This window comes from Coregonus clupeaformis, unplaced genomic scaffold, assembly GCF_020615455.1.
Source record: "Coregonus clupeaformis isolate EN_2021a unplaced genomic scaffold, ASM2061545v1 scaf1865, whole genome shotgun sequence".
Taxonomy (NCBI): Eukaryota; Metazoa; Chordata; class Actinopteri; order Salmoniformes; family Salmonidae; genus Coregonus; species Coregonus clupeaformis.
Genome location: NW_025535319.1, coordinates 80,001 through 102,295, shown reverse-complemented (window position 1 = coordinate 102,295; position 22,295 = coordinate 80,001).

Genomic DNA, 22,295 nt, shown 5'->3' with positions numbered 1-22,295 from the left:
TGATAATAGTCAGCAGTTTTATGTATCTGGTACATACTACACTTTTTCAGAAAATAGCTTTGAAGGCACGCAGATCTCTCTACATGCTCAACGTAATCAACTTAGCAGTCAACAAGTCAAACCTCACATTCATTGATTTGAAAACAGATTTAACAACCAACCAATTAGAATTATATATCTGCTTCTGAAATACAGGTTGATGTTATTATGCTTAATCTCTACCACATGTCCTGTAATTTCTCCCATTTCCACATCCAATTTTACGTTTGAACAAGTCAACACCTATAATTTTATTATTTCTACGAGTCAATTTATCATAATACTGCATTACTCTAAAGTTTCTAAATATATCAAACATACCCAACAGATGTATCAAAATACAATGCATAGACGTCATATGACCACAGCGACTAATAAACGTGACCTGTTCCTCCAACAGGATTTATTCTACTCCTCCTGGTAACGTGAATCTTTCTATACTCAGTTGGTCAATGAATATCCACGCACCATTTATTCTTCTCTTTTCCTATGAGATTGGCACCCCTTTCTCCATCAGACAGAAGTTTAAACAACCTCAACAGACTTCCTTTCCTTACAGAAAGGCTATCTACTTGCAGGATTTAATATTAAGATTTACCACACATGGCTGCCTGTTTTTAAAATAATTGAGATAGTTATTGATTGCGGAACATGTTGTGCAATCCATTAACTAGCATGAGATGGAAGTGAATGCTGTGTATAACAATACTTTAAATGTAATTTGAAGCGAGGCTATTTAACCCAAAACAATTACCGGAACCTGAATTGCCTGAGACTTCTACTAATTTGCACTGTCTGCTAGGATGATTCCTTACCTACCTGTGCAGACCTCCAACAAAGAATTTCTCATCAGAGCTGGGCATCCTAAGTAGTCACTTGTCTGTTCAGGGCCCAATGGATGGTTAATCATAGCCCCAATGCGGTATCCACAAGATTTCTATTTATAGCCCCTAAGTATTACATACCTGGACTTCACTACGCTTTTCTAAGCGACCTGTCACCCTGCCCTAATTTTTCTGTTACACTTCCTCAACACAGAAAAAGAAGCGCACACATTACCCAGGATTTCTGCCTACCTATGCAGTCCTCAAGACAATAAACGTCTAAAGCGGTATCTGCAGGACTTAACCTGTTATTGTCTGATCAGCCAACCAGCCGCATAACCACCCGCAGGTCGAAATGACCCAGACAAAGCAATCAGCAAGATGAATCAACTGAATCAACTGAATAAAATGAATCAAATCAATTGAACAGATTATTCAGACAAACAACAGCGACATGTATTCTTAAATTCAAAAAGCTCCTTAGTGTCTAACTTTCTGGTTCTTAAATTTGAGAGACCTACTTGGTATTTCTTTAGATGTTGCCGAAGTTCGGATCGAACCACACACAAACGCTATACTCATTTTAGCAAGAACTTACCTTTTTAAAAGCGGCCGCTTTTGTTTGTATGGTCCATGCCGCTTCACAACTGCAAATACATAACGTCACTGATCCCTATCAAGTCCCTTTCGTGGTCGCCAATTATGTTGTAGAAACATTTGACTAGATAATTAATCAAAAATATCTCTCTTCCTATTCATTATTTTTAAATCTTCTCTTCCTATTCATTATATTCATCTCTATTCCTATTCATTATATTCATCTCTATTCCTATTCATTATGTTAAATCTCTCTTCCTATTCATTATATTAATCTCTATTCTATTCATTATATTCATCTCTATTCCTATTCATTATATTCATCTCTATTCCTATTTCATTATATTCATCTCTATTCCTATTCATTATATTCATCTCTCTTCCTATTCATTATATTCATCTCTCTTCCTCTTCATTATATTAATCTCTATTCCTATTCATTATATTCATCTCTATTCCTATTCATTATATTCATCTCTATTCCTATTCATTATATTCATCTCTATTCCTATTCATTATATTCATCTCTATTCCTATTCATTATATTCATCTCTATTCATTATATTCATCTCATTATTCATTATATTAATCTCTCTTCCTATTCATTATATTCATCTATATTCCTATTCATTATATTAATCTCTCTTCCTATTCATTATATTCATCTCTATTCCCTATTTATTATATTAATCTCTCTTCCTATTCATTATATTCATCTCTCTATTCCTATTCATTATATTAATCTCTATTCCTATTCATTATATTCATCTCTATTCCTATTCATTATATTAATCTCTCTTCCTATTCATTATATTAATCTCTATTCCTATTCATTATATTAATCTCTATTCCCTATTCATTATATAAATCTATCTTCCCTATTCATTATATTCAATCTCTATGCATTATATTAATCTCTATTCCTATTCATTATATTCATCTCTATTCCTATTCATTATATTTTCAATCTCACTTCCTATTAATTATATTCATCTCTATTCCTATTCATTATATTCATCTCTATTCCTATTCATTATATTCATCTCTATTCCTATTCATTATATTCATCTCTTTTCCTATTCATTATATTAATCTCTATTCCTATTCATTATATTAATCTCTCTTCCTATTCATTATATTCATCTCTATTCATTATATTAATCTCTCTTCCTATTCATTATATTAATCTCTATTCCTATTCATTATATTAATCTCTATTCCTATTCATTATATTAATCTCTCTTCCTATTCATTATATTAATCTCTATTCATTATATTAATCTCTATTCCTATTCATTATATTAATCTCTATTCCTATTCATTATATTCATCTCAATTCCTATTAATTATATTCATCTCTATTCCTATTCATTATATTCATCTATATTCCTATTCATTATATTCATCTCTATTCCTATTCATTATATTAATCTCTATTCCTATTCATTATATTAATCTCTATTCCTATTCATTATATAAATCTATCTTCCTATTCATTATATTCATCTCTATTCATTATATTAATCTCTCATTCCTATTCATTATATTCATCTCTATTCCTATTCATTATATTCATCTCACTTCCCCTATTAATTATATTCATCTCTATTCCTATTCATTATATTCATCTCTATTCCTATTCATTATATTCATCTCTATTCCTATTCAATTATATTCATCTCTTTTCCTATTCATTATATTAATCTCTATTCCTATTCATTATATTAATCTCTCTTCCTATTCATTATATTCATCTCTATTCATTATATTAATCTCTCTTCCTATTCATTATATTAATCTCTATTCATTATATGAATCTCTATTCCTATTCATTATATGAATCTCTATTCATTATATGAATCTCTATTCATTATATGAATCTCTATTCCTATTCATTATATGAATCTCTATTCCTATTCATTATATTAATCTCTCAATTCCTATTAATTATATTCATCTCTATTCCTATTCATTATATTCATCTATATTCCTATTCATTATATTCATCTCTATTCCCTATTCATTATATTCACTCTCTTTTCCTATTCATTATATTAATCTCTATTCCTATTCATTATATTAATCTCTATTCCTATTCATTATATTCATCTCTATTCCTATTCATTATTTTAATCTCTATTCCTATTCATTATATTCATCTCTATTCCTATTCATTATATTAATCTCTCTTCCTATTCATTATATTAATCTCTATTCCTATTCATTATATTCATCTCTATTCCTATTCATTATATTCATCTCTCTTCCTATTCATTATATTAATCTCTATTCCTATTCATTATATTCATCTCTATTCCTATTCATTATATTCATCTCTCTTCCTATTCATTATATTCATCTCTCTTCCTCTTCATTATATTAATCTCTATTCCTATTCATTATATTCATCTCTCTATTCCTATTCATTATATTCATCTCTATTCCTATTCATTATTTTAATTTCTATTCCTATTCATTATATTAATCTCTATTCCTATTCATTATATTCATCTCTATTCCTATTCATTATATTCATCTCTATTCCTATTCATTATATTCATGTCTATTCCTATTCATTATATTCATCTCTATTCCTATTCATTATATTCATCTCTATTCATTATATTCATCTCTATTCCTATTCATTATATTCATCTCTATTCCTATTCATTATATTCATCTCTATTCATTATATTAATCTCTCTTCCTATTCATTATATTAATCTCTCTTCCTATTCATTATATTAATCTCTATTCCTATTCATTATATTAATCTCTATTCCTATTCATTATATTCATCTCTATTCCTATTCATTATATTAATCTCTATTCCTATTCATTATATTAATCTCTATTCCTATTCATTATATTCATCTCTATTCCTATTCATTATGTTAATCTCTCTTCCTATTCATTATATTAATCTCTCTATTCCTATTCATTATATTAATCTCTATTCCTATTCATTATATTCATCTCTCTATTCCTATTCATTATATTCATCTCTATTCCTATTCATTATATTCATCTCTATTGCTATTCATTATATTCATCTCTATTCCTATTCATTATGTTAATCTCTCTTCCTATTCATTATATTCATCTCCTATTCCTATTCATTATATTCATCTCTATTCCTATTCATTATATTAATCCTCTATTCCTATTCATTATATTAATCTCTCTTCCTATTCATTATATTTATCTCTATTCCTATTCATTATATTAATCTCTCTTCCTATTCATTATATTAATCTCTCTCTCCTATTCATTACTATTATTCTCTATTCCTATTCATTATATTAATCTCTATTCCTATTCATTATATTAATCTCTCTTCCTATTCATTATATTCATCTCTATTCATTATATTAATCTCTCTTCCTATTCATTATATTAATCTCTCTTCCTATTCATTATATGAATCTCTATTCATTATATTAATCTCTATTCCTATTCATTATATTAATCTCTATTCATTATATTCATCTCTATTCATTATATTAATCTCTCTTCCTATTCATTATATTAATCTCTATTCCTATTCATTATATTAATCTCTATTCCTATTCATTATATTAATCTCTCTTCCTATTCATTATATTAATCTCTATTCCTATTCATTATATTCATCTCTATTCATTATATTAATCTCTATTCATTATATTAATCTCTATTCATTATATTAATCTCTCTTCCTATTCATTATATTCATCTCTATTCCTATTCATTATATTAATCTCTCTTCCTATTCATTATATTCATCTCTCTTCCTATTCATTATATTCATCTCTATTCCTATTCATTATATTAATCTCTATTCCTATTCATTATATTCATCTCTACTCCTATTCATTATATTCATCTCTCTTCCTATTCATTATATTCATCTCTCTTCCTCTTCATTATATTCATCTCTCATTCCTATTCATTATATTCATCTCTATTCCTATTCATTATATTCATCTCTATTCCTATTCACATTTATATTCATCTCTATTCCTATTCATTATATTCATCTCTATTCCTAGTTCATTATATTCATCTCTATTCCTATTCATTATATTCATCTCTATTCGTTATATTAATCTCTATTCATTATATTAATCTCTTCCTATTCATTATATTCATCTCTATTCCTATTCATTATATTAATCTCTCTCCTATTCATTATATTCATCTCAATTCCTATTCATTATATTAATCTCTCCCTATTAATTATATTCATCTCTATTCCTATTCATTATATTAATCTCTCTTCCATATTCATTATATTCATCTCTATTCCTATTCATTATATAAATCTCTATTCCTATTCATTATATTCATCTCTATTCCTATTCATTATATTAATCTCTCTTCCTATTCATTATATTCATCTCTCTTCCTATTCATTATATTAATCTCTATTCCTATTAATTATATTCATCTCTATTCCTATTCATTATATTCATCTATATTCCTATTCATTATATTCATCTCTATTCCTATTCATTATATTCATCTCTTTTCCTATTCATTATATTAATCTCTATTCCTATTCATTATATTCATCTCTATTCCCTATTCATTATATTCATCTCTATTCCTATTCATTATATTAATCTCTCTTCCTCTTCATTATATTCATCTCTATTCCTATTCATTATATTCATCTCTATTCCTATTCATTATATTCATCTCTATTCCTATTCATTATATTCATCTCTATTCCTATTCATTATATTCATCTCTATTCCTATTCATTATTTTAATCTCTATTCCTATTCCATTATATTCATCTCTATTCCTATTCATTATATTCATCTCTCTTCCTATTCATTATATTCATCTCTATTTCTATTCATTATATTCATCTCTTCCTATTCATTATATTCATCTCTATTTCCTATTCATTATATTCATCTCTATTCCTATTCATTTATATTAATCTCTCTTCCTATTCATTATATTCATCTCTCTTCCTATTCATTATATTTCATCTCTCTATTCCATTATATTCATCTCTCTTCCTATTCATTATATTAATCTCTATTCCTATTAATTATATTAATCTCTATTCCTATTCATTATATTCATCTATATTCCTATTCATTATATTAATCTCTATTCCTATTCATTATATTCATCTCTTTTCCTATTCATTATATTAATCTCTATTCCTATTCATTATATTCATCTCTATTCCTATTCATTATATTCATCTCTATTCCTATTCATTATATTAATCTCTCTTCCTCTTCATTATATTCATCTCTATGTCCTATTCATTATATTCATCTCTATTCCTATTCATTACTATTCATCTCTATTCCTATTCATTATTTTAATCTCTATTCCTATTCATTATATTAATCTCTATTCCTATTCATTATATTAATCTCTATTCCTATTCATTATATTCATCTCTCTTCCTATTCATTATATTCATCTCTATTCCTATTCATTATATTCATCTCTATTCCTATTCATTATATTCATCTCTATTCCTATTCATTATATTAATCTCTATTCCTATTCATTATATTCATCTCTATTCCTATTCATTATATTCATCTCTCTTCCTATTCATTATATTCATCTCTCTTCCTATTCATTATATTCATCTCTCTTCCTATTCATTATATTCATCTCTCTTCCTATTCTTTAGTACTGTAGTACTACAACAATGTCGTTTTAGTAAACTATAACTATTGAAGATATTTGACTAAGAGAGGTGTGTGTGTGTGTGTGTGTTCATGCACTGATCACGTTTTAGAAAAACCAACCATGATCGTTAAAAATGGATATCAACCAATGACTGCAAGCACAGTCAACTTTGGTATGTGAGATTGGCAAATAGGAAGCCGACCCATGCTGCTATAAAAAAAACAGAGCAAACTAGAATGCTATTTGGCCCTAAACAGAGAGTACACAGTGTCAGAATACCTGACCACTGTGACTGACCTAAATTTAAGGAAAGCTTTGACTATGTACAGACTCAGTGAGCATAGCCTTGCTATTGAGAAAGGCCACCGTAGGCAGACCTGGCTCTCAAGAGAAGACAGGCTATGTGCACCACTGCCCACAAAATGAGGTGGAAAACTGAGCTGCATTTCCTAACCTCCTGCCAAATGTATGACCATATTAGAGACAGATATTTCCCTCAGATTACAGATATCCACAAAGAATTTGAAAACAAATCCAATTTTGATAAACTCCCTTATCTACTGGGTGAAAAACCACAGTGTGCCATCACAGCTGCAAGATTTGTGACCTGTTGCCACAAGAAAAGGGCAACCAGTGAAGAACAAACACCATTGTAAATACAACCCATATTTATGTTGATTTATTTCCCCATTTGTACTTTAACTATTTGCACATTGTTACAACACTGTATATATACATAATATGACATTTGAAATGTCTTTATTATTTTGGAACTTCTGAGTGTAATGTTTACTGTTAATATTTATTGTTTATTTCACTTTTGTTTATGATATATTTCACTTGCTTTGGCAATGTTAACATACGTTTCCCATGCCAATAAAGCCCTTAAATTGAAATTGAAATTGTAGAGGGAAGTGGTGAGGAAAGGAGCTGAGTGTAGAGGGAAGTGATGTGGTGAGGAAAGGAGATGAGTGTAGAGGGAAGTGATGTGGTGAGGAAGGAGGAAAGGAGATGAGTGTAGAGGGAAGTGATGTGGTGAGGAAAGGAGCTGAGTGTAGAGGGAAGTGATGTGGTGAGGAAATGAGGAAAGGAGATGAGTGTAGAGGGAAGTGATGTGGTGAGGAAAGGAGATGAGTGTAGAGGGAAGTGGTGTGGTGAGGAAAGGAGCTGAGTGTAGAGGGAAGTGATGTGGTGAGGAAGGAGATGAGTGTAGAGGGAAGTGATGTGGTGAGGAAGGAGGAAAGGGAGATGAGTGTAGAGGGAAGTGATGTGTGAGGAAAGGAGCTGAGTGTAGAGGGAAGTGATGTGGTGAGGAAAGGAGATGAGTGTAGAGGGAAGTGATGTGGTGAGGAAAGGAGCTGAGTGTAGAGGGAAGTGATGTGGTGAGGAAAGGAGATGAGTGTAGAGGGAAGTGGTGAGGAAAGGAGATGAGTGTAGAGGGAAGTGATGTGGTGAGGAAATGAGGAAAGGAGATGAGTGTAGAGGGAAGTGATGTGGTGAGGAAAGGAGCTGAGTGTAGAGGGAAGTGATGTGGTGAGGAAAGGAGCTGAGTGTAGAGGGAAGTGGTGTGGTGAGGAAAGGAGCTGAGTGTAGAGGGAAGTGATGTGGTGAGGAAGGAGATGAGTGTAGAGGGAAGTGATGTGGTGAGGAAAGGAGCTGAGTGTAGAGGAAGTGATGTGGTGAGGAAAGGAGCTGAGTGTAGAGGGAAGTGGTGTGGTGAGGAAAGGAGCTGAGTGTAGAGGGAAGTGATGTGGTGAGGAAGGAGATGAGTGTAGAGGGAAGTGATGTGGTGAGGGAAAGGAGATGAGTGTAGAGGGGGAAGTGATGTGGTGAGGAAGGAGGAAAGGAGATGAGTGTAGAGGGAAGTGATGTGGTGAGGAAAGGAGCTGAGTGTAGAGGGGAGTGATGTGGTGAGGAAAGGAGATGAGTGTAGAGGGAAGTGATGTGGTGAGGAAAGGAGATGAGTGTAGAGGGAAGTGATGTGGTGAGGAAAGGAGAGTGAGTGTAGAGGAAGTGATGTGGTGAGGAAAAAGGAGATGAGTGTAGAGGGAAGTGATGTGGTGAGGAAAGGAGCTGAGTGTAGAGGGGAAGTGATGTGGTGAGGAAGGAGGAAAGGAGATGAGTGTAGAGGGAAGTGATGTGGTGAGGAAAGGAGATGAGTGTAGAGGGAAGTGATGTGGTGAGGAAAGGAGATGAGTGTAGAGGAAGTGATGTGGTGAGAAAGGAGATGAGTGTAGAGGAAGTGATGTGGTGAGAAAGGAGATGAGTGTAGAGGGAAGTGATGTGGTGAGGAAGGAGGAAAGGAGATGAGTGTAGAGGGAAGTGATGTGGTGAGGAAAGGAGATGAGTGTAGAGGGAAGTGATGTGGTGAGGAAAGGAGATGAGTGTAGAGGGAAGTGATGTGGTGAGGAAAGGAGCTGAGTGTAGAGGGGAGTGATGTGGTGAGGAAAGGAGATGAGTGTAGAGGGAAGTGATGTGGTGAGAAAGGAGCTGAGTGTAGAGGGAAGTGATGTGGTGAGGAAAGGGAGATGAGTGTAGAGGGAAGTGATGTGGTGAGGAAAGGAGATGAGTGTAGAGGGGAGTGATGTGGTGAGGAAAGGAGCTGAGTGTAGAGGGGAGTGATGTGGTGAGGAAAGGAGATGAGTGTAGAGGGAAGTGGTGTGGTGAGGAAAGGAGCTGAGTGTAGAGGGAAGTGGTGTGGTGAGGAAAGGAGCTGAGTGTAGAGGGAAGTGATGTGGTGAGGAAAGGAGCTGAGTGTAGAGGGGAGTGATGTGGTGAGGAAAGGAGATGAGTGTAGAGGGAAGTGGTGTGGTGAGGAAAGGAGCTGAGTGTAGAGGGGAGTGATGTGGTGAGGAAAGGAGATGAGTGTAGAGGGAAGTGGTGTGGTGAGGAAAGGAGCTGAGGTGAGGGAAGTGATGTGGTGAGGAAAGGAGCTGAGTGTAGAGGGAAGTGATGTGGTGAGGAAAGGAGCTGAGTGTAGAGGGAAGTGATGTGGTGAGGAAAGGAGATGAGTGTAGAGAGAAGTGATGTGGTGAGGAAAGGAGCTGAGTGTAGAGGGAAGTGATGTGGTGAGGAAGGAGATGAGTGTAGAGGGAAGTGATGTGGTGAGGAAAGGAGGAAAGGAGATGAGTGTAGAGGGAAGTGATGTGGTGAGGAAGGAGGAAAGGAGATGAGTGTAGAGGGAAGTGATGTGGTGAGGAAGGAGGAAAGGAGATGAGTGTAGAGGGAAGTGGTGTGGTGAGGAAAGGAGGAAAGGAGATGAGTGTAGAGGGAAGTGGTGTGGTGAGGAAAGGAGGAAAGGAGATGAGTGTAGAGGGAAGTGATGTGGTGAGGAAGGAGGAAAGGAGATGAGTGTAGAGGGAAGTGATGTGGTGAGGAAAGGAGCTGAGTGTAGAGGGAAGTGATGTGGTGAGGAAAGGAGCTGAGTGTAGAGGGAAGTGATGTGGTGAGGAAAGGAGCTGAGTGTAGAGGGAAGTGATGTGGTGAGGAAGGGAGGAAAGGAGCTGGAGTGTAGAGGGAAGTGATGTGGTGAGGAAAGGAGCTGAGTGTAGAGGGAAGTGATGTGGTGAGGAAAGGAGATGAGTGTAGAGGGAAGTGGTGTGGTGAGGAAAGGAGATGAGTGTAGAGGGAAGTGATGTGGTGAGGAAAGGAGATGAGTGTAGAGGGAAGTGATGTGGTGAGGAAGGAGAAAAGGAGATGAGTGTAGAGAGAAGTGATGTGGTGAGGAAGGAGGAAAGGAGATGAGTGTAGAGAGAAGTGATGTGGTGAGGAAAGGAGATGAGTGTAGAGGGAAGTGATGTGGTGAGGAAAGGAGCTGAGTGTAGAGGGAAGTGATGTGGTGAGGAAGGAGATGAGTGTAGAGGGAAGTGATGTGGTGAGGAAGGAGGAAAGGAGATGAGTGTAGAGGGAAGTGATGTGGTGAGGAAAGGAGATGAGTGTAGAGGGAAGTGATGTGGTGAGGAAGGAGGAAAGGAGATGAGTGTAGAGGGAAGTGAGTGTGGTGAGGAAAGGAGATGAGTGTAGAGGGAAGTGGTGTGTGAGGAAAGGAGCTGAGTGTAGAGGGGAGTGATGTGGTGAGGAAAGGAGATGAGTGTAGAGGGGGAGTGATGGTGAGGAAAGGAGCTGAGTGTAGAGGGAAGTGATGTGGTGAGGAAAGGAGATGAGTGTAGAGAGGAAAGTGATGTGGTGAGGAAAAGGAGATGAGTGTAGAGGGAAGTGATGTGGTGAGGAAAGGAGATGAGTGTAGAGGAAGTGATGTGGTGAGGAAGGAGGAAAGGAGATGAGTGTAGAGGGAAGTGATGTGGTGAGGAAAGGAGATGAGTGTAGAGGGAAGTGATGTGGTGAGGAAGGAGGAAAGGAGATGAGTGTAGAGGGAAGTGGTCTGGTGAGGAAAGGAGGAAAGGAGATGAGTGTAGAGGGAAGTGATGTGGTGAGGAAAGGAGATGAGTGTAGAGGGAAGTGGTGTGGTGAGGAAAGGAGCTGAGTGTAGAGGGAAGTGATGTGGTGAGGAAAGGAGCTGAGTGTAGAGGGAAGTGATGTGGTGAGGAAAGGAGCTGAGTGTAGAGGGAAGTGATGTGGTGAGGAAAGGAGCTGAGTGTAGAGGGAAGTGATGTGGTGAGGAAGGAGATGAGTGTAGAGGGGAGTGATGTGGTGAGGAAAGGAGGAAAGGAGATGAGTGTAGAGGGAAGTGATGTGGTGAGGAAGAAGGAAAGGAGCTGAGTGTAGAGGGAAGTGATGTGGTGAGGAAGAAGGAAAGGAGATGAGTGTAGAGGGAAGTGATGTGGTGAGGAAGGAGGAAAGGAGATGAGTGTAGAGGGGAGTGATGTGGTGAGGAAAGGAGCTGAGTGTAGAGGGAAGTGATGTGGTGAGGAAAGGAGGAAAGGAGATGAGTGTAGAGGAAGTGATGTGGTGAGGAAGAAGGAAAGGAGCTGAGTGTAGAGAAAGTAGATGTGGTGAGGAAGAAGGAAAGGAGATGATGTAGAGGGAAGTGATGTGGTGAGGAAGGAGGAAAGGGAGATGAGTGTAGAGGGGAGTGATGTTGGTGAGGGAAAGGAGCTGAGTGTAGAGGGAAGTGATGTGGTGAGGAAAGAGCTGAGGTAGAGGGGAGTGATGTGGTGAGGAAAGGAGATGAGTGTAGAGGGAAGTGATGTGGTGAGGGAAGGAGGAAAGGAGATGAGTGTAGAGGGAAGTGATGTGGTGAGGAAAGGAGCTGAGTAGAGGGAAGTGATGTGGTGAGGAAGGAGGAAAGGAGATGAGTGTAGAGGGAAGTGGTCTGGTGAGGAAAGGAGGAAAGGAGATGAGTGTAGAGAGGAAGTGATGGTGAGGAAGGAGGAAAGGAGCTGAGTGTAGAGGAAGTGATGTGGTGAGGAAAGGAGCTGAGTGTAGAGGGAAGTGATGTAGTGAGGAAAAGGGAGATGAGTGTAGAGGGAAGTGATGTGGTGAGGAAAGGAGCTGGAGTGTAGAGGGAAGTGATGTGGTGAGGAAGGAGAAAGGAGATGAGTGTAGAGGAAGTGATGTGGAGGTGAGGAAAGGAGTGAGTGAGAGGGAAAGTGATGTGGTGAGAGAAGGAGGAAAGGAGATGAGTATAGAGGGAAGTGATGTGTGAGGAAGGAGAAGGAGATGAGTGTAGAGGGAAGTGATGTGGTGAGGAAGGAGGAAAGGAGCTGAGTGTAGAGGGAAGTGATGTGGTGAGGAAGGAGGAAAGGAGATGAGTGTAGAGGGAAGTGATGTGGTGAGGAAGGAGGAAAGGAGATGAGTGTAGAGGGGGAAGTGATGTGGTGAGGAAGGTGGAGGGAAAGGAGATGAGTGTAGAGGGGAAGTGATGTGGTGAGGAAGGAGGAAAGGAGATGAGTGTAGAGGAAGTGATGTGGTGAGGAAAGGAGCTGAGGTAGAGGGAAGTGATGTGGTGAGGAAGAGGAAGGAGGTGAGTGTAGAGGGGAAGTGATGGGTGAGGAAAAACGAGGAGGAAAGGAGATGAGTGTAGAGGGAAGTGGTGAGGAAAGGAGCTGAGTGTAGAGGGGAAGTGATGTGGTGAGGGAAAGGTAGCTGAGTGTAGAGGGAAGTGATGTGGTGGGAGGAAATGAGGAAAAGGAGAGATGAGTGTAGAGGGAAGTGATGTAGTGAGGAAAGGAGATGAGTGTAGAGGGAAGTGATGGGTGAGGAAGGAGGGAAAGGAGATGAGTGTAGAGGGAGTGATGTGGTGAGGAAAGGAGCTGAGTGTAGAGGGAAGTGATGTGGTGAGGAAAGGGAGCTGAGTGTAGAGGGAAGTGATGTGGTGAGGAAAGTGAGGAAGGAGGAAAAAAGGAGATGAGTGTAGAGAGAAGATGGGGGAGAAGGAGGAAAGTGATGTGGTGAGGAAAGGAGATGAGTGTAGAGGGAAGTGATGTGGTGAGGAAAGGAGTGAGAAGGAGATGAGGTAGAGGGGGAGTGATGTGAGGAGAGTGAAAGGATGAAAAGGAGCTGAGTGTAGAGGGAAGTGATGTGGTGAGGAAAGGAGCTGAGTGTAGAGGGAAGTGATGGGTGAGGAAAGGAGATGAGTGTAGAGGGAAGTGATGTGGTGAGGAAGGAGGAAAGGAGATGAGTGTAGAGAGAAGTGATGTGGTGAGGAAGGGAGATGAGTGTAGAGAGAAGTGATGTGGTGAGGGGAAAGGAGATGAGTGTAGAGGGAAGTGGTCTGGTGAGAAAGGAGGAAAGGAGATGAGTGTAGAGGAAGTGATGTAGGTGAGGAAAGGAGATGAGTGTAGAGGGAAGTGGTGTGGTGAGGAAATGAGCTGAGTGTAGAGGGAAGTGATGTGGTGAGGAAAGGAGCTGAGTGTAGAGGGAAGTGATGTGGAGAAGGAAAGGAGCTGAGTGTAGAGGGAAGTGATGTGGTGAGGAAAGGAGATGAGTGTAGAGGGGAGTGATGTGGTGAGAAGAGAAAGGAGCTGAGTGTAGAGGGAAGTGATGTGGTGAGGAAAGGAGCTGAGTGTAGAGGAAGTGATGTGGTGAGGAAGGAGGAAAGGAGATGAGTGTAGAGGGAAGTGATGTGGTGAGGAAGAAGAAGGAGATGAGTGTAGAGGGAAGTGATGTGGTGAGGAAAGGAGATGAGTGTAGAGGGGAGGAAAAGTGAGTGTAGAGGGAAGGATGTGAGTGAGGAAAGGAGATGAGTGTAGAGGGAAGTGATGTGGTGAGGAAGGAGAAAGGAGATGAGTGTAGAGGGAAGTGGTCTGGTGAGGAAAGGAGGAAAGGGAGATGAGTGTAGAGGGAAGTGATGTGGTGAGGAAGGAGGAAAGGAGCTGAGTGTAGAGGGAAGTGATTGGTGAGGAAAGGAGCTGAGGTAGAGGGAAGTGATGTGGTGAGGAAAGGAGCTGAGTGTAGAGGGAAGTGATGTGGTGAGGAAGGAGGAAAGGAGATGAGTGTAGAGGGAAGTGGTGAGGAAAGGAGCTGAGTGTAGAGGGAAGTGATGTGGTGAGGAAAGGAGCTGAGTGTAGAGGGAAGTGATGTGGTGAGGAAATGAGGAAAGGAGATGAGTGTAGAGGGAAGTGATGTGGTGAGGAAAGGAGATGAGTGTAGAGGGAAGTGATGTGGTGAGGAAGGAGGAAAGGAGATGAGTGTAGAGGGGAGTGATGTGGTGAGGAAAGGAGCTGAGTGTAGAGGGAAGTGATGTGGTGAGGAAAGGAGCTGAGTGTAGAGGGAAGTGATGTGGTGAGGAAAGGAGATGAGTGTAGAGGGAAGTGATGTGGTGAGGAAGGAGGAAAGGAGATGAGTGTAGAGAGAAGTGATGTGGTGAGGAAGGAGGAAAGGAGATGAGTGTAGAGAGAAGTGATGTGGTGAGGAAAGGAGATGAGTGTAGAGGGAAGTGATGTGGTGAGGAAAGGAGCTGAGTGTAGAGGGAAGTGATGTGGTGAGGAAGGAGATGAGTGTAGAGGGAAGTGATGTGGTGAGGAAAGGAGATGAGTGTAGAGGGAAGTGATGTGGTGAGGAAAGGAGCTGAGTGTAGAGGGAAGTGATGTGGTGAGGAAAGGAGATGAGTGTAGAGGGGAGTGATGTGGTGAGGAAAGGAGATGAGTGTAGAGGGAAGTGATGTGGTGAGGAAAGGAGATGAGTGTAGAGAGAAGTGATGTGGTGAGGAAGGAGGAAAGGAGCTGAGTGTAGAGGGAAGTGATGTGGTGAGGAAAGGAGCTGAGTGTAGAGGGGAGTGATGTGGTGAGGAAAGGAGCTGAGTGTAGAGGGGAGTGATGTGGTGAGGAAAGGAGATGAGTGTAGAGGGAAGTGATGTGGTGAGGAAAGGAGCTGAGTGTAGAGGGAAGTGATGTGGTGAGGAAAGGAGCTGAGTGTAGAGGGGAGTGATGTGGTGAGGAAAGGAGCTGAGTGTAGAGGGGAGTGATGTGGTGAGGAAAGGAGATGAGTGTAGAGGGAAGTGGTGTGGTGAGGAAAGGAGCTGAGTGTAGAGGGAAGTGATGTGGTGAGGAAAGGAGCTGAGTGTAGAGGGGAGTGATGTGGTGAGGAAAGGAGATGAGTGTAGAGGGAAGTGATGTGGTGAGGAAGGGAGGAAAGGAGATGAGTGTAGAGGGAAGTGATGTGGTGAGGAAAGGAGATGAGTGTAGAGGGAAGTGATGTGGTGAGGAAGGAGGAAAGGAGATGAGGTAGAGGGAAGTGGTCTGGTGAGGAAAGGAGGAAAGGAGATGAGTGTAGAGGGAAGTGATGTGGTGAGGAAGGAGGAAAGGAGCTGAGTGTAGAGGGAAGATGGTGAGGAAAGGAGCTGAGTGTAGAGGGAAGTGATGTGGTGAGGAAAGGAGCTGAGGTAGAGGGAAGTGATGTGGTGAGGAAGGAGGAAAGGAGATGAGTGTAGAGGGAAGTGATGTGGTGAGGAAGTGAGAAGGAGCTGAGGTAGAGGGAAGTGATGTGGTGAGGAAAGGAGCTGAGTGTAGAGGGAAGTGATGTGGTGAGGAAAGGAGATGAGTGTAGAGGGAAGTGGTGGTGAGGAAAGGAGCTGAGTGTAGAGGAAGTGATGGGGTGAGTGAAGGAGTGGTGGGGAGAGTGAGTGTGGAATGAGGAAAGGAGCTGAGTGTAGAGGGAAGTGATGTAGTGAGAAAGGAGTGGAATGATGAGAGGAAAGGATGAGTGTAGAGAAGGATGTGGTGAGAAAGGAGATGAGTGTAGAGGGAAGTGATGTGGTGAGAAAGGAGGAAAGGAGATGAGTGTAGAGGGATAGTGAGGATGGTGAGGAAAGGAGATGAGTGTAGAGGGAAGTGATGTGGTGAGGAAAGGAGATGAGTGTAGAGGGAAGTGATGTGGTGAGGGAAGGAGGAAAGGAGATGAGTGTAGAGAAGAAGTGATGTGGTGAAGAAAGGAGATGAGTGTAGAGGGAAGTGATGTGGTGAGGAAAGGAGATGAGTGTAGAGGGAAGTGATGTGGTGAGGAAAGGAGATGAGTGTAGAGGGAAGTGATGTGGTGAGGAAAGGAGATGAGTGTAGAGGGGAAGTGATGTGGTGAGGAAGGGAGGAAAGGGAGATGAGTGTAGAGAGAAGTGATGTGGTGAGGGAAAGGAGATGAGTGTAGAGGGAAGTGATGTGGTGAGGAAGGAGGAAAGGAGATGAGTGTAGAGGAAGTGATGTGGTGAGGAAAGGAGATGAGTGTAGAGGGAAGTGATGTGGTGAGGAAAGGAGATGAGTGTAGAGAGAAGTGATGGTGAGGAAAGGGGAGAAAGGAGATGAGTGTAGAGGGAAGTGATGTGGTGAGGAGAAAGAGATGAGTGTAGAGGGAAGTGATGTGGTGAGGAAGAAAAGGAGATGAGTGTAGAGGGAAGTGATGTGGTGAGGAAAGGAGAGTGAGTGTAGAGGGAAGTGATGTGGTGAGGAAAGGAGGAAAGGAGATGAGTGTAGAGAGAAGTGATGTGGTGGAGGAAAGGAGATGAGTGAGAGTGATGTGGTGAGGAAGGAGGAAAGGAGATGAGTGTAGAGGAAGTGATGTGGTGAGGAAAGGAGATGAGTGTAGAGAGAAGTGATGTGGTGAGGAAAGGAGAAATGAGTGTAGAGAGAAGTGATGTGGTGAGGAAAGGAGGAAAGGAGATGAGTGTAGAGAGAAGTGATGTGGTGAGGAAAGGAGATGAGTGTAGAGGGAAGTGATGTGGTGAGGAAGGAGGAAAGGAGATGAGTGTAGAGGGAAGTGATGTGGTGAGGAAAGGAGATGAGTGTAGAGGGAAGTGATGTGGTGAGGAAGGAAAGGAGATGAGGTAGAGGAAGTGATGTGGTGAGGAAAGGAGGAAAGGAGATGAGTGGAGGGAAGTGATGGTGAGGAAGAGGAGATGAGTGTAGAGGGGAAGTGATGTGGTGAGGAAGGAGGAAAGGAGATGAGGTAGAGAGAAGTGATGTGGTGAGGAAAAGGAGATGAGTGTAGAGGAAGTGGTGAGGAAGGAGGAAAGGAGATGAGGTGGGAGAAGGATGTGGTGAGGAAAGGAGATGAGTGTAGAGGGAAGTGATGTGGTGAGGAAAGGAGGAAAGGAGATGAGTGTAGAGGGAAGTGATGTGGTGAGGAAGAGGAAAGGAGTGAGTGTAGAGTGTAGAGGAAAGGAGATGAGTGGAAGTGATTTTGGTGAGGAAAGGAGATGAGTGTAGAGGGAAGTGATGTGGTGAGGAAGGAGGAAAGGAGATGAGTGTAGAGAAAGTGATGTGGTGAGGAAAGGAGATGAGGTAGAGGGAAGTGATGTGGTGAGGAAGGAGGAAAGGAGATGAGTGTAGAGGGAAGTGGTCTGGTGAGGAAAGGAGGAAGAGTGAGTGGAAGTGATGTGGTGAGGAAAGGAGATGAGTGTAGAGGGAAGTGATGTGGTGAGGAAGAGGAGCTGAGTGTAGAGGGAAGTGATGTGGTGAGGAAGGAGGAAAGGAGATGAGTGTAGAGGGAAGTGATGTGGTGAGGAAAGGAGATGAGTGTAGAGGGAAGTGATGTGGTGAGGAAGAGAAAGGAGCTGAGTGTAGAGGGAAGTGATGTGGTGAGGAAAGGAGCTGAGTGTAGAGGGAAGTGATGTGGTGAGGAAGAGGAAAGGAGATGAGTGTAGAGGGAAGTGATGTGGTGAGAAAGTGAGATGAGTGTAGAGGGAAGTGATGTGGTGAGGAAAGGAGATGAGTGTAGAGGGAAGTGATGTGGTGGAGGAAAGGAGATGAGTGTAGAGGGAAGTGATGTGGTGAGGAAAGGGAGATGAGTGTAGAGAGAAGTGATGTGGTGAGGGAAGGAGGAAAGGAGATGAGTGTAGAGAGAAGTGATCGTGAGGAAGTGAGGAAAGGGGAGATGAGTGTAGAGAGAAGTGATGTGAGGTGAGGAAAGGGAGCTGAGTGTAGAGGTGGAAGTGGGATGTGGTGAGGAAAGGTGTAGGAGTGTAGAGGGAAGGATGGTGAGGAAAGGAGATGAGTGTAGAGGGAAGTGATGTGGTGAGGAAAAGGAGATGAGTGTAGAGAATGTGATGTGGTGAGGAAGGGAGGAAGGGAGCTGAGGTAGAGGGAAGGTGATGGTGAGGAAAAGGAGCTGAAGTGTAGGGAAGTGATGTGGTGAGGAAAGGAGCTGGAGTGTAGAGGGAAGTGATGTGGTGAGGAAAGGAGATGAGTGTAGAGGGAAGTGATGTGGTGAGGAAAGGAGCTGAGGTAGAGGGAAGTGATGTGGTGAGGAAAGGAGCTGAGTGTGTAGAGGGGAGGATGTGGTGAGAAAGGAGCTGAGTGTAGAGGAGTGATGTGGTGAGAAAGGAGATGAGGTGAGGGTGAAGGTGGTAGGAAAGGAGCTGAGTGTAGAGGGAAGTGATGTGGTGAGGAAAGGAGTAGAGGAAGTGATGTGGTGAGGAAAGGAGTAGTAGGGGAAGTGATGTGGTAGAAAGGAGATGAGTGTAGAGAGAAGTGATGTGGTGAGGAAAGGAGATGAGTGTAGAGGGAAGTGATGTGGTGAGGAAGGAGGAAAGGAGATGAGTGTAGAGGGAAGTGGTCTGGTGAGGAAAGGAGGAAAGGAGATGAGTGTAGGGGAAGTGATGTGTAGGAAGGAGGAAAGGAGCTGAGTGTAGAGGGAAGTGATGTGGTGGAGGAAAGGAGCTGAGTGTAGAGGGAAGTGATGTGGGTGAGGAAAGGAGCTGAGTGTAGAGGAAGTGATGTGGTGAGGAAGGAGGAAAGGAGATGAGTGTAGAGGGAAGTGATGTGGTGAGGAAAGGAGCTGAGGTAGAGGGAAGTGATGTGGTGAGGAAAGGAGCTGAGTGTAGAGGGGAAGTGATGTGGTGAGGAAAGGGGAGATGAGTGTAGAGAAGTGGTGAGGAAAGGAGCTGAGTGTAGAGGGGAAGTGATGTGGTGAGGAAAGGAGCTGGAGTGGTAGAGGGAAGCGATGTGGTGAGGAAATGAGGAAAGGAGATGAGTGTAGAGGGGAAGTGATGTGGTGAGGAAAGGAGATGAGTGTAGAGGGAAGTGATGGGTGAGGAAGGAGGAAAGGAGATGAGTGTAGAGGAAGTGATGTGAAAGGACTGAGTGATGTGGTGAGGAAAGGAGATGAGTGTAGAGGGAAGTGATGTGGTGAGGAAGGAGGAAAAGGAGATGAGGTAGAGAGAAGTGATGTGGTGAGGAAAGGAGATGAGTGTAGAGGGAAGTGATGTGGTGAGGAAAGGAGCTGAGTGTAGAGGGAGTGATGGGAAAGTAGGAATGTGGTGGAGGAAAGGAGACTGGAGTAGAGGGAAGTGATGTGGTGAGGAAGGAGAAAGGAGATGAGTGTAGAGGGAAGTGATTGGTGAGGAAAGGAGATGGTGTAGAGAGATGAAGGATGTGGTGAGGAAGGAGGAAAGGAGATGAGTGTAGAGGAAGTGATGTGGTGAGGAAAAGAGATGAGTGTAGAGGGAAGTGATGTGGTGAGGAAAGGAGCTGAGTGTAGAGGGAAGTGATGTGGTGAGGAAAGAGGAAAGGAGATGAGTGTAGAGGGAAGTGATGTGGTGAGGAAAGGAGATGAGTGTAGAGGGAAGTGATGTGGTGAGGAAGGAGGAAAGGAGATGAGTGTAGAGGAAAGGATGTGGTGAGGAAAGGAGATGAGTGTAGAGGGAAGTGATGTGGTGAGGGAAGGAGGAAAGGAGATGAGTGTAGAGAGAAGTGATGTGGTGAGGAAAGGAGATGAGTGTAGAGGGAAGTGATGTGGTGAGGAAGGAGGAAAGGAGATGAGTGTAGAGGGAAGTGATGGGTGAGAAAGGAGATGAGTGTAGAGGGAAGTGATGTGGTGAGGAAAGGAGATGAGTGTAGAGGGGAAGTGATGTGGTGAGGAAAGGAGGAAAGGAGATGAGTGTAGAGAGAAGTGATGTGGTGAGGAAAGGAGATGAGTGTAGAGGGAAGTGATGGTGAGGAAGAGGAGAAGTGAGTGTAGAGGGAAGTGATGTGGTGAGGAAAGGAGATGAGTGTAGAGGAAGTGATGTGGTGAGGAAAGGATGATGTAGGAAGTGATGTGGTGAGGAGCAGGAGATGAGTGAGGTGATTTAGGAAGGAGGAAGAGATGAGTGGCAGGGAAGTGATGTGAGTGAGGAAAGGAGATGAGTGTAGAGGGAAGTGATGTGGTGAGGAAAGGAGATGAGTGTAGAGGGAAGTGATTGGTGGAGAGGAAGGAGGAAAGGAGATGAGTGTAGAGGGAAGTGATGTGGTGAGAAGGAGGAAAGGAGATAGATTTGTGAGAGTGTAAGGGAAGTGATGTGGTGAGAAAAAGGAGATGAGTGTAGAGGGAAGTGATGTGGTGAGGAAAGGAGGAAAGGAGATGAGTGTAGAGGGAAGTGATGTGTGAGGAAAGGAGATGAGTGTAGAGGGAAGTGATGTGGTGAGGAAGGAGGAAAGGAGCTGAGGTAGAGAGAAGTGATGGTGAGGAAAGGAGCTGAGTGTAGAGGGAAGTGATGCGTGGTGAGGAAAGGAGCTGAGTGTAGAGGGAAGTGGATGTGGGAGAAGGAGATTGGTGAGGAAGGAGGAAAGAGCTGAGTGGAGGGAAGTGATGTGGTGAGGAAAGGAGCTGAGTGTAGAGGGAAGTGATGTGGTGAGGAAAGGAGATGAGTGTAGAGGGAGTGATGTGGTGAGGAAAGGAGCTGAGTGTAGAGGAGTGATGTGGTGAGGAAAGGAGCTGAGTGTAGAGGGAAGTGATGTGGTGAGGAAAGGAGCTGAGGTAGAGGGAAGTGATGTGGTGAGGAAATGAGGAGAGATGAGTGTAGAGGGAAGTGATGTGGTGAGGAAAGGAGATGAGTGTAGAGGGAAGTGATGTGGTGAGGAAGGAGGAAAGGAGATGAGTGTAGAGGGAAGTGATGTGGTGAGGAAAGGAGATGAGTGTAGAGGGAAGTGATGTGGTGAGGAAAGGAGATGAGTGTAGAGGGAAGTGATGTGGTGAGGAAGGAGGAAAGGAGATGAGTGTAGAGAGAAGTGATGTGGTGAGGAAAGGAGATGAGTGTAGAGGGAAGTGATGAGTGAGGAAAGGAGGAAAGGAGATGAGTGTAGAGAGAAGTGATGTGGTGAGGAAAGGAGATGAGTGTAGAGGGAAGTGATGTGGTGAGGAAGGAAAGGAGATGAGGTGGAGGGAAGTGATGTGGTGAGGAAAGGAGATGAGTGTAGAGGGAAGTGATGTGGTGAGGAAAGGAGTGAGTGTAGAGGGAAGTGATGTGGTGAGAAAGAGAAAGCGAGGAAAGGAGATGAGTGTAGAGGGAAGTGATGTTGTGAGGAAGAGTGTGAGTGGAAAGGGATGTGAGAGGGAGAGTGTAGAGGGGAAGTGATGTGGTGAGGAAAGGAGATGAGTGTAGAGGGAAGTGGTGTGGTGGGGGAAAGGAGATGAGTGTAGAGGAATGATGGTGAGGAAAGAGATGGGTGTAGAGGGAAGTGATGTGGTGAGGAAAGGAGATGAGTGTAGAGGGAAGTGATGTGGTGAGGAAAGGAGATGAGTGTAGAGGGAAGTGATGTGGTGAGGAAAGGAGATGAGTGTAGAGGGAAGTGATGTGGTGAGGTTTTAATGGGTGTTGGGTTAGTTGGTAGGGCAATATTACTGCTGTTAGTTCCTCTTGAGTGGTGAGGTTTTAATGGGTGTTGGGTTAGTTGGTAGGGCAATATTACTGCTGTTAGTTCCTCTTGAGTGGTGAGGTTTTAATGGGTGTAGGGTTAGTTGGTAGGGCAATATTACTGCTGTTAGTACCTCTTGAGTGGTGAGGTTTTAATGGGTGTAGGGTTAGTTGGTAGGGCAATA